We start from the raw sequence: 12,888 nt of genomic DNA on the forward strand, positions 1-12,888 counted from the left end.
GTACCTTTTGTTTCGAATGCAATCAACTAATATGCACAGTTCAGCAACACTCGATTTTACTACTAAGAGCGTTTTAACACTATATATATATATATATATATATATATATATATATATATATATATAATTTTTTTTTAAGTCGATACAAATAATTTTAACAATTCCTGTTTAAATTATATACACGAGTGAGTGTAATATATGGAAGAGCACCTGTCATATATTACAAGAATCTGCCATTAATGGTCATGGAACGAAATATTAATAATAGTCTGCCACCCATATGGTGCTTCTACTCATCTCTCCCCTTGTCAAGAACATTAAAAGTGTGCATTTAAAAAATCCTGTCATTATGTTAAAATGGTATTTATTCTCCTTGTGAATCACATTGGATCAAACGACATCTGAAGCGGAAAACTTTATGACTGAAAACTGAGCCGCCTTCTGTGTGGAATACATTTTCCAGATGATGACACAATGATTATTACATGATACAAAAGTCAACAAATGTTGAAAGGTTTGACTACTGCCTCCCCTATAAAGGATGGACCATGTGGATATAGGGTGTAAGTGGTTTTAAGCCATTTCAAATCAGAACAACCATGTCACCCCAACATTTCATATCTCACATTAGTCTTCCTGTTAATTATGGCCAATTAATGGGACACTAGTGAGTGTTCTCCTCTAGCAAGCTTTAAGTGGAGCGCTGAACCCGAACAAATCCCGTTTCCTGTCATATGTCCCCCTTGTCTTATCAAAAGATTGGTCATCTCCGCCCCACAGACCCCGATCCTGCAGTTCTGGAGAGGCGCTGAACTCTTGTGTGTCACTGCTCATCACATCATAGGCCAACTAAAGAAGTATTGTCCCTCTCAGAATAAGTATGAATTTGCTAACTAACACAAACATAGGCTACATTATATAATAATAAGAAATGTTTGAACTCCAAATCAGCATATTAGAATGATTTCTGAAGGATCATGTGACACTGAAGACTCGAGTATGATGCTGAAAATTCAGCTTTGTCACAGGAATAAATTACATTTTATAAAAAAAAAAAAACAACAGATATTTTTGATATAGGTTTTTGATCAAATGCAGCCTTGGTAAGCATAAGAGACATTTTAAAAAATCTCACAGACCCCTTACTTTTGAACGGTGAAATATATCATCATTATAAAACTTTTCAAAAAGTATTTGGACACTTTCTGGTTGTCAGACATTAGTGGATCATGTCAAACTTAAATGTGACAAACTACACCTGTGGTACGTCCAAATTGTTCGGAAATTAGTTTATCTTCAGTTTTATTGAACAATTCTTGCCGTCTTTAAACTAGATTCAGTGGTTTACCAAACAATGAAACACAGATCTGATGAAGGTCCATTGTTGTCATGCCTAACGGTTTTCCATTTAGAAGTGTGTGTATGGCCGCAGGTCTGTTAATAGGACTGGGGTGACTGACACGAACGGGTCAGTGAGTGGGACTAGAGGTCTGTGCCTGGCTCCAGACTGGCAGGCGATCCTACATACAGCTGTTTACTCACAGCTTGGGGCCTTCCTGAGGACCTGCCCCCTCTAGAGACCCTGAGTTAGGAAGCTTGTTTCTGCCATGGAATAAAACATGAAAAGGGTAGTAGCGACTTTTTATCTCACAATTCAGACTTTTTTCCTCAGAATTGCATGATATAAAGTCACAATTACATGTTATACATTGACAATTGCAAGATAAACAGATATAAACACATTTAAACTCAGAAAAAAGTCAGAATTGTGAGACAAACTCAACAACTCGCAACGTTTTTTTTCCCCCTCAGAACTGGACTTTATAATTCGCAATTGCGACTTTATATCTCACAATTCTGACTTTATATCTCACAATTCTGACTTTATATCTCACAATTGAATCACAAGATATAAAAACACAATTGTGAGGAAAAAAAAGTCAGAACTGCGAAACTTGCAATTGTGAGAAAAAAAGTCAGAATTGTGAGATTTAAACTGAAATTACAAGAAAAAAGGCAGAATTGCAAGATTTAAACTCGAATGACAAGAAAAAGTCAGAATTCTGACTTTTTTGTATTTGCGAGTTTATATCTCGCAATTCGGACTTTATAACTCACAATTGCGAGTTTCATCTTGCAATTCTTACTTTTTTCTCAGAATTGCATGATATAAAGTCATAATTACATGTTATACACTGAAAATTGCAAGATTAACAGATATAAACACATTAAACTCAGAAAAAAGTCAGAATTGTGAGACAAACTCGACAACTCGCAATAAACTCGCAACGTTTTTTTTCCCCCTCAGAACTGGACTTTATAATTCGCAATTGCGACTTTATATCTCACAATTCTGACTTTATATCTCACAATTCTGACTTTATATCTCACAATTGAATCACAAGATATAAAACCACAATTGTGAGGAAAAAAAAGTCAGAACTGCGAAACTTGCAATTGTGAGAAAAAAAGTCAGAATTGTGAGATTTAAACTGAAATTACAAGAAAAAAGGCAGAATTGCAAGATTTAAACTCGAATGACAAGAAAAAGTCAGAATTCTGACTTTTTTGTATTTGCGAGTTTATATCTCGCAATTCGGACTTTATAACTCACAATTGCGAGTTTCATCTTGCAATTCTTACTTTTTTCTCAGAATTGCATGATATAAAGTCATAATTACATGTTATACACTGAAAATTGCAAGATTAACAGATATAAACACATTAAACTCAGAAAAAAGTCAGAATTGTGAGACAAACTCGACAACTCGCAATAAACTCGCAACGTTTTTTTTCCCCCTCAGAACTGGACTTTATAATTCGCAATTGCGACTTTATATCTCACAATTCTGACTTTATATCTCACAATTCTGACTTTATATCTCACAATTGAATCACAAGATATAAAACCACAATTGTGAGGAAAAAAAAGTCAGAACTGCGAAACTTGCAATTGTGAGAAAAAAAGTCAGAATTGTGAGATTTAAACTGAAATTACAAGAAAAAAGGCAGAATTGCAAGATTTAAACTCGAATGACAAGAAAAAGTCAGAATTCTGACTTTTTTGTATTTGCGAGTTTATATCTCGCAATTCAGACTTTATAACTCACAATTGCGAGTTTCATCTCGCAATTCTTACTTTTTTCTCAGAATTGCATGATATAAAGTCATAATTACATGTTATACATTGACAATTGCAAGATAAACAGATATAAACACATTTAAACTCAGAAAAAAGTCAGAATTGTGAGACAAACTCAACAACTCGCAACGTTTTTTTTCCCCCTCAGAACTGGACTTTATAATTCGCAATTGCGACTTTATATCTCACAATTCTGACTTTATATCTCACAATTCTGACTTTATATCTCACAATTGAATCACAAGATATAAAAACACAATTGTGAGGAAAAAAAAGTCAGAACTGCGAAACTTGCAATTGTGAGAAAAAAAGTCAGAATTGTGAGATTTAAACTGAAATTACAAGAAAAAAGGCAGAATTGCAAGATTTAAACTCGAATGACAAGAAAAAGTCAGAATTCTGACTTTTTTGTATTTGCGAGTTTATATCTCGCAATTCGGACTTTATAACTCACAATTGCGAGTTTCATCTTGCAATTCTTACTTTTTTCTCAGAATTGCATGATATAAAGTCATAATTACATGTTATACACTGAAAATTGCAAGATTAACAGAAATAAACACATTAAACTCAGAAAAAAGTCAGAATTGTGAGACAAACTCGACAACTCGCAATAAACTCGCAACGTTTTTTTTCCCCCTCAGAACTGGACTTTATAATTCGCAATTGCGACTTTATATCTCACAATTCTGACTTTATATCTCAGAATTCTGACTTTATATCTCACAATTAGTTCACAAGATATAAAATTGTGAGAGAAAAAAAATCAGAACTGCGAAACATGCAATTGTGAGGAAAAAAAAGTCAGAATTGTGAGATATAAAGTCAGAATTGTGAGATAGGCTATAAACTCACAATTGTGAGAGAGAAAAGAATTGAGAGAAAAAAATCTGAATTGAAAGATTTAAACTGAAATCACGAGAAAAAAAGTCAGAATTGCGAGATATAAACTCGAATTACAAGAAAGATCTCGCAATTCTGCCTTTTTTCTCACAACTGTACTTTTTGAGTATAAATATGAGTTCATATCCCACAATTCTGACTTTATAACTCACAATTGTGAGTTTCATCTCGCGATTCTTACTTTATAGCGATTCTTACTATAAAGTCACAATTGCGTGATATGAAGTCACAATTGTGTGTTATAAAATCAGAATTGCCAGATAAACAGATATTAACAGATATAAACTCGCAATTGTAATAAAAAAGCCAGAATTAAATATAAACTCGCAAATGCAAAAAAAGTCAATTCTTTCAAGTTACCAGCAGGTTAACATTGCAGCTGGCAAAGATACAGGCTGCCTATAACCTAATAAAGTTTGATAAATGCATCTGCCGTAACCCGTGATGGGCTAAAATGTTATATTCAACTGTTCACCTTAAGGAAAGCTGTATTACTATAGCTCATCCTAGCAACCACCCAGAACAGCCTATCATTGTGTAGGTGAGTTTGGAATGAGTAAGCAAAATCCACCCAAAATCTAGTTTGCACTGCTTTCTGGATGACTGAAAAAGCCTTCTTTCCAGTTCTCAAAAGCTACACACACTTTTTGAGTGGTCAGATTCATGTCTGAAGAACCACGGATCAAGGGTTGCCCTTTGGAGGTTGTAAAAGCTAGCTAAACACAGAAAAAATAAACAGTCATAAGGACCTCGGAGCTCAGCAGATGTGGCGCCGCACGTAGAAAGCCAGCAGCAAACATTTGGTTAACTCTCTCTATTGAACAATGAAAGATCTGGCTTTACAGCCATCCGCAGCAATCATTTCATTCTATTGTCTGCATGGCCAGGTGACTTATCTTCTACTATTGTGCTCTGTGAATGAGAATGGCTAAAATACCCTCCCCAAGTGATAACATCTCTTAGGTATAGATTTTATGAAGACCCAAATGTGCAGCACACAATAGACTGACCCCAAGAGGTTAAGTTCCAGCCGCCCAGATAGTGAAATTCTCTCTAATACGACAGGTTAAGAGCTGAAAACAGACATGTTCCTAATTCTGAGTATGTGATTTTTGTGTAGTCCACTCGTATAGCCTACATATAAATTTACTTAAAATCTATTTAAAGTAGCTACATTTAAATGTATATTTCAAGTATAATAAATAAATACTTAAAATGGGAACATAAATACTTAAAGTGCAAAAATAATGTATAAATAGTAAACTGTAAGTATGACGTTAAGTTCACTTAAAGAAAACTTAAGTATACCTGTAGTATAAAACTGAGAGTATACTTCAAAGTGTATTTTCATAAACAAAACAAAGTGCTACAAGTATTTAACTAGTAAACTATCAGTATACCTATAAGTTCACACATGTAGTATGGTTGTGTAATCGACCCGCTCAGAGCAGGATTCGTGTCGTAGTCTCCGTCGTGGGAGGCGTTGCGCTAACAAGAAAGTTAAAGACTCCAGTCTCTAACGTGCCTCTGGAGGCCAGTGAGGTTTACATGCACAGCTCTCATTAGCTAGCCTCCGTTACACTCACCCCCCTAAACCTCACTCCCATCCGGGTCACATCACCAAATATAACCGTTCCTACTCAACCCGCTCAAAGCGTGATTCGAACAGGGGTCTCTGGCATGGGAGGTGGGCGTGCTAACAAGGGCGATAAAGACTGCAGTCTCTAACGCCTCTTGAGATCAGGGGAGTGAGGTTTACACGTACAGCTCTTACCGGCCTAAATTACACTCACCCCCCCAAACCTCACTCCCATGTGGGTCATGGCACCAAATGTACCTGATCTGCTCCGAGCAGGATTCAAACCAGAGTCTCCGGTGTGGGAGGTGGGTGCACTAACAAGGACTCTAAAGACTGCACTCTCTATCGTGCCTCTTGAGATCAGGGAAGTAAGGTTTACTCGCACAGCTCTTACTGGACTACATTACACTCACCCCCCTAAACCTCACTCCCATCCGGATCACAGCACCAAATATAACCAGTCCTACCTGACCCACTTCAAGCGGGATTCAAACCGTGGTCTCCAGCATAGGAGGAGGGAGTGCTAACAAGGACGCTAAAGACCACAACCTCTAGCACCAGGCGCTAGCGCGCCTCTTGAGGCCAGGGGGGTTTACATGCACAGCTCTTACTGGCCTGTACCTGTTATGAACACTTGATTCTGGGTTGAGTAGCTTTGTGGAGTTTTTGGACAATAAGACCCAGGGCAACAGGCTGCAGTTTGCTGCATCTTTTAATCCTGATAACGAAATAAGCAGCCTATTTTTAAAATTTAAGGGGAAACACTCATTTTGATCAGGCAGCCACATTAGGCATGTAAATGAACAATTTTGTAATACATACACTCACCTAAAGGATTATTAGGAACACCATACTAATACTGTGTTTGACCCCCTTTTGCCTTCAGAACTGCCTTAATTTAACGTGGCATTGATTCAACAAGGTGCTGAAAGCATTCTTTAGAGATGTTGGCCCATATTGATAGGATAGCATCTTGCAGTTGATGGAGATTTGTGGGATGCACATCCAGGGCACGAAGCTCCCGTTCCACCACATCCCAAAGATGCTCTATTGGGTTGAGATCTGGTGACTGTGGGGGCCATTTTAGTACAGTAAACTCATTGTCATGTTCAAGAAACCAATTTGAAATGATTCGAGCTTTGTGACATGGTGCATTATCCTGCTGGAAGTAGCTATCAGAGGATGGGTACATGGTGGTCATAAAGGGATGGACATGGTCAGAAACAATGCTCAGGTAGGCCATGGCATTTAATCGATGCCCAATTGGCACTAAGGGGCCTAAAGTGTGCCAAGAAAACATCCCCCACACCATTACACCACCACCACCAGCCTGCACAGTGGTAACAAGGCATGATGGATCCATGTTCTCATTCTGTTCTCAGGCAACATTTTTCCAGTCTTCAACTGTCCAATTTTGGTGAGCTTGTGCAAATTGTAACCTCTTTTTCCTATTTGTAGTGGAGATGAGTGGTACCAGGTGGGGTCTTCTGCTGTTGTAGCCCATCCGCCTCAAGGTTGTGCGTGTTGTTGCTTCACAAATGCTTTGCTGCATACCTCGGTTGTAACGAGTGGTTATTTCAGTCAAAGTTGCTCTTCTATCCGCTTGAATCAGTCGGCCCATTCTCCTCTGACCTCTATATTCAACAAGGCATTTTCACCCACAGAACTGCCGCATACTGGATGTTTTTCCCTTTTCACACCATTCTTTGTAAACCCTAGAAATGGTTGTGCGTGAAAATCCCAGTAACTGAGCAGATTGTGAAATACTCAGACCGGCCCATCTGGCACCAACAACCATGCCACGCTCAAAATTGCTTAAATCACCTTTCTTTCCCATTCTGACATTCAGTTTGGAGTTCAGGAGATTGTCTTGACCAGGACCACACCCCTAAATGCATTGAAGCAACTGCCATGTGATTGGTTGATTAGATAATTGCATTAATGAGAAATTGAACAGGTGTTCCTAATAATCCTTTAGGTGAGTGTATATTTAATTGTATAATCTTTACACCTGTTACAGTTGCAGTATACAAACTAATAACATTTTTGTTGTTTACTCAAAGTTTACAACTGTTTATTACTTTATACACTAAAAGTGGCCAATTTATCTCTCTAGTATTGAAATAGTACACTTACAAGTAGGCCTAACCCTCCATTGATATTAGTATATTTACTGCAGGAAGTATACTTACTTTTTGTAAGGGATGGTGGGTTTAGAATTGCTTTATAAATTAGAGTACTTATAAATTAGTACATATTCATACTTGAGTTCTTGAGGTAACCTATAAGTTGAAATCTCAGTTTTTTATTTGACAGAATTATGTTAAATAAAGAATAGGAAATGACAGTGGCAGGGTAAAAACTAGTGTACAGAAATAGTTGCAGATAATCAAGGCTGACATCATTGGTCTGTCTGTTATTCGTTTCATTTGTGCCTGTGGAAGAATGAACTTGAGCGTAACACATGAGCTGAAATCCCCAACTGATAAAACCTAAATCAAACTCAGCTGTGAACTTAGCTGTGGGTCACGGCTAAAATACACATGCCATATCAAACATATCCACAGAGGAAAGAAATCACAATAACTGTCAAGTTTCACCAATAGGAAATTGTGTTACTGTGCTGAAACCTCTTCATAAATATATATGAGTCTTAAGGCCCGTTCACACCAAAAACTGTAACTATAACGATAACCATATTAGCATCAATACCAATGCACGGTAATGTTCTGTTTATTATAATTGTGTGCAGCCGCTTTAAATGCTCGAGCTCTTTAAAGCAAGATAGATTTTGATTGGCTGTCAATTTTTTTTTATCATTCATCAGCTAGAAAAAACATTTCTAAAAGTGACTACAACGATATCGTTCTCAGTGCTGCTATCGTTATAGTTGTGGTGTGGACCACCTAATCATTGACTTACTTGGGCCTTGTAAGACACTGATTAGCTGGTTCAGGTGTGTTTTTTTGGGGTTGTAGGACAGCGGCCCTCCAGAACAGAGAGTTTGAGGACCCCTGCTATAGAGCAGTGGTTCTCAAACCTGTCCTGGGGACCCCCAACCAGTGCACATTTTGCATGTCTCCCTCATCAAACACACCTGATATAAATCATCAGCTCATTAGTACAAGAGGGACTAATAGACAGGGCCTGCAGGTCCCCTATTCTCTTCAGAGAGGCCGACGCCATTAAAATAACGACTTTTCTGCCACCAGTTCCAAAGGCTCAAAAAGTTCACCTGTTATTCCCTCCAGGGCGACAGAGAGATCACATGAAGGAATTCGTGCAGGGCGGAAAGGCCTGTCTCATCCCTTGCAGCAAATGAGAAACCAGGAGGTGACGTCCAACGGAAGCATCCTCCATCTGTACATGCTCAGCAGAGATAGCTGCCACATAAACTTTCAGAGTGGCTGGGGCCGCCCCTGTTGAAAAACAACTCTGTAAAAACTCCAGCATCAAACCAATAGGGCAACTAACTGTGTCCAAAATACGTAATCCACTTGAGGGTATAAAGATGCTTCATGGAGGGGGCTCTTGAGTTAAGAATAATATCAGTAATCTCCTCGGAGAGACCAGAACGTCTTAACGCGCCCCGCTCAGGGGCCATACCCACAACTTCCATAAGTTCGGACGGGAGTGCCGGATCATTCCCTGAGCTTGAGTCAACAAGTCTGGTCTGAGGGGAATCTCCCACGGAGGGCCGACTAACAGACTGACCAGGTCTGAAAAACAAATCTGAGTGGGCCAATGAGGGGCAACCAACAATAGACTTCTCACCTTGTCCGATCGCACTCTGAGCAGTTCACCCACAATGCACTTTGCTCCAGACCCCGAAAATTGTGTGTCCCTGATAGACCACCCCCCAGCCTGTAAGGGATGCGTCCATTGTAATCATCTTATGACAACAGCATGTCCCTAGCTGAACTCCCTTGTGGAGTTCAAAACTCCCTTGTGAAGCGCAAGCTTCATCCATGGGTGCAGAGTACGATAGCCTCTGCGTGTGACCAGGATTTTGCGAAAGGGGTGGCAATGGGGAGAGACACTTAGACTCTTCATTCACCATTTAAATGGTCTCATGTGGAGCAGGCCCAACTGAACCACAGGGGACGCTGCTGCCATAAGGCCAATCAGTCTGAGGCAAAGACCAACGTGGACCAAACGGCCTGTCTTGAAATGGCTCAGACAACCTTGTAGTGACTGTACGCGTGCAGGAGACAACCGTGCCCGCATCACACCAGAGTTCAGATCCACACACAGAAAAAATATCTGCTAACTGGGCAGGAATACACTCTTCTGATGGATTATGCGTAAACCTAGGCTCCTCAAATGGCAGAGAGCCAAGTCTCAATGAGCTACTGGCAATTCCTGGGACTGGGCTAATATCAGCCAATTGTCCAGGTAATTTAATTTCCGGACACCCTGGAGCCGCAGTGGGGGGCCAGAGCAGCATCCATGCATTTTGTGAACGTCCGAGGAGCCACAGCTAGTCCGAATGGAAGGACACGGTACTGGTAAGCTTTGCCCTCGAAAGCAAACCTGAGGAACTTCCTGTGTCTCTTGATGATCTGGATATGGAAATATGCATCCTTTAGATCGATAGTTATGAACCAATCTCCAGTTCGAACCTGAGACAGAATGGACTTTAGCGTCAGCATCTTGAATTTGCTCACTCGGAGTGCAAGATTTAAACAACGCTAGTCCAGAATCGGACGCAGTCCACCATCCTTTTTGGGCACCACAAAATAACGGCTGTAGAAGCCTGCCTCCCCCTGGGCGGGTGGTATCTCTTCTGTAGCACCTTTCTCTAACAGAGACACAATTTCCTGTCTCAAAGCCGGAGCTTCCCAAGGACGCACCATTGTGGGAAGAACACTGCTGGAAAGAGGTGGACCCTTGCGGAATTGGATGGTGTAGCCGTGGCGAATAGTACGTAACACCCATTGCGAGATCTACCATCCCGGCGCTGGGGGGTTTGAATGCCGTCATGAACGGGACACACGCATGTGACCCTAAGGCTTTTTCCTGAACTCCGAAGGCTAGAACGCACGGAGTGTCTGGTATGGTGCTCGTCGATGTGGCTTGGCCTAAAGCTGCCCGAGGCGCATTTAGCGGCGGAACAGTAAAAGCCGGAACCAGGAGGCCACAATGAGAGAGGCGAATACGCTTCATGGTTCGTCCAAACTCTCCAATGGAGGGCCTGGCCTCCGTGGCCAAGCGAGCGGTTCAGGAATGATTCTTGGGGACCTGAGAATGAGAGGCTTTGGACGAGCCGGAGGTGGTTGCCGTTCAAAATCCCTGGACCGCTTTGGAATGAAGACGAAACACGGCTGACTGTTGTTTTGCCAAAATTTCTCAACCAACGCAGTTACAGACTCTCCAAATAGGCCGTCATTAGAAATGGGGCATCTAATAGGAATAGGATTCTCCTTTTCTTTAATGTCAGAAGGATTAAGCCAAAGGTGGCGCTCGACTGACACCATTCCCACCATTGACCTTCACACTGCACGGGCAGTATGCTTGGTAGCTCTCAGCGCCAAGTCAGTCGCCCGCCTGAGCTCTTTAACTGCCTCAGGAGTCATGCCTTCTCCCTCATCTAGCTCTTTCAGTAATTCAGCTTGATAGGCTTGAAGTACGGCCATAGAGTGAAGGTTAGCTGCTGCTTGCCAAGCTGCCATGTAGGATTTCCCAATCAAAGAAGACGTAATCCTGCACGGTTTGAAAGGCAGCTGGTGGCATGACTTCCAGGATGGAGCTGAAGTATGCACTAAATGAGCCGCGAGAGTCTCTTCTGCGGTTGGCATCATGGTGTAACCGCGATCCGTCATTTTAGAAATGGTTGGGAAATCCGCAGCCGCATGACTAGTGATGCGCACCGAAAATGGTTGCTTCCAAGACTTCGAAATCTCGTGGTGGAGGTCTTGGAAAAAAGGGAGAGGCCTACGGGGCTGGGTTTGTGCGCGACGCGACCGGGGGAGAGAGAGAGAGAGGGATGATAATCCATCTGCTCACTCTCCATGCGCTCCGATTTGCCAGCGTCATCCCAAGCGTCCGTCTCATGCGGTGCTTTGGCGTTCGCAGAAACGGAAAGGTAGGGATTAAAAGTGCGGCCTTTAGTAAAGGTGGCGAACCTCGAGCGCAGCACTTTCAAACGCAGGCTATCGCAGCACGTGTCAACACTAAGCGCGGCCTGAGCATGCTTAAAGCCTAGACATAGCACACACCTGTCGTGAGTGTCTCCTCCTGCGATGAACCTGCTGCGCGGGTCGATGCATCTCTTGTAACTCATCGTGTCCGCTTAGAGGAATGAAAAACTGCTCTTAAAAGGAGTAGCACTGAGGAAATCTGGGATTCTTGTTGGTCTGGAAGAGTAAACATGGCATTAACCACCAGGCCAGTGGCAGCGGACCAGTGGACCTGCCCGTGCTGTCTGTACACATACAGTAGCTCCTCTTTCATGAACTAGCTAAAGTAACTCTGACTTAAAGCTAATGGCTATGGGGGAAAAAAAGAAAGGATATGTCTCCTAGTGTCACAGTTGGTTCATGTTTAGTTTTCACGTTTATGTTTTCACATTACCTTGCTTCTTGGTCTTGTCATGTGGTTCTTTGTCATGTGATTCCCATGCCCTCATGTGTTGTGTCATTGGCTAATTGTCTCATCATTGTTCACAGGTGCCCCTTGTCTTGTCATTAGTCTGTGTGTATTTAAGCCCTCATGTTTGCCATGTGTCTTTGTCGAGTATTACTATGTGTAACCGCTGTTGGTGAGTGTTGTCAAGTCAGTTTGTAACGTCTTTGTTTTATGTTTGGATCTTGTAAATAAACTGCACTTGGGTTCTCAACTTGCCTTCAGTGGAATCCGTTACACCTAGGCAGGTGGGAGGCCAAATTAAAGTGGTGGTAAAACACATTCTTTTGAAGGCTTGATTGTGTTTGTGGGTGCACTGTAACATGTGTTCATGCTTAGTTTAAAAAAAAATTGCATTATTTTTCATATATTTGACCTTTATTCTACACTGCTCTGTCCCTCCTTGTAAAACGGTCTGATGGTTTCCGGGTTCTATGAAGCCAGTCCCTCAAAAATACGCAATGGGCTCAGATTGGTTAGCTGGCCCAGTGTGTTGTGATTCGGTAACCGCCTAGTGCACGTTTGTCGGAAACACCACGCCCCTTACCTTTACCGGTAGACTGTGCTTTGGTCAGTATTAGAAACAATGGCGTCAATAAAACCATACCAATCTGAGCCCGAATCAGACCCAGAACATTTT

The sequence above is a fragment of the Gobio gobio genome (genome assembly GCF_949357685.1).
Source record: "Gobio gobio genome assembly, chromosome: 13".
NCBI lineage: Eukaryota > Metazoa > Chordata > Actinopteri > Cypriniformes > Gobionidae > Gobio > Gobio gobio.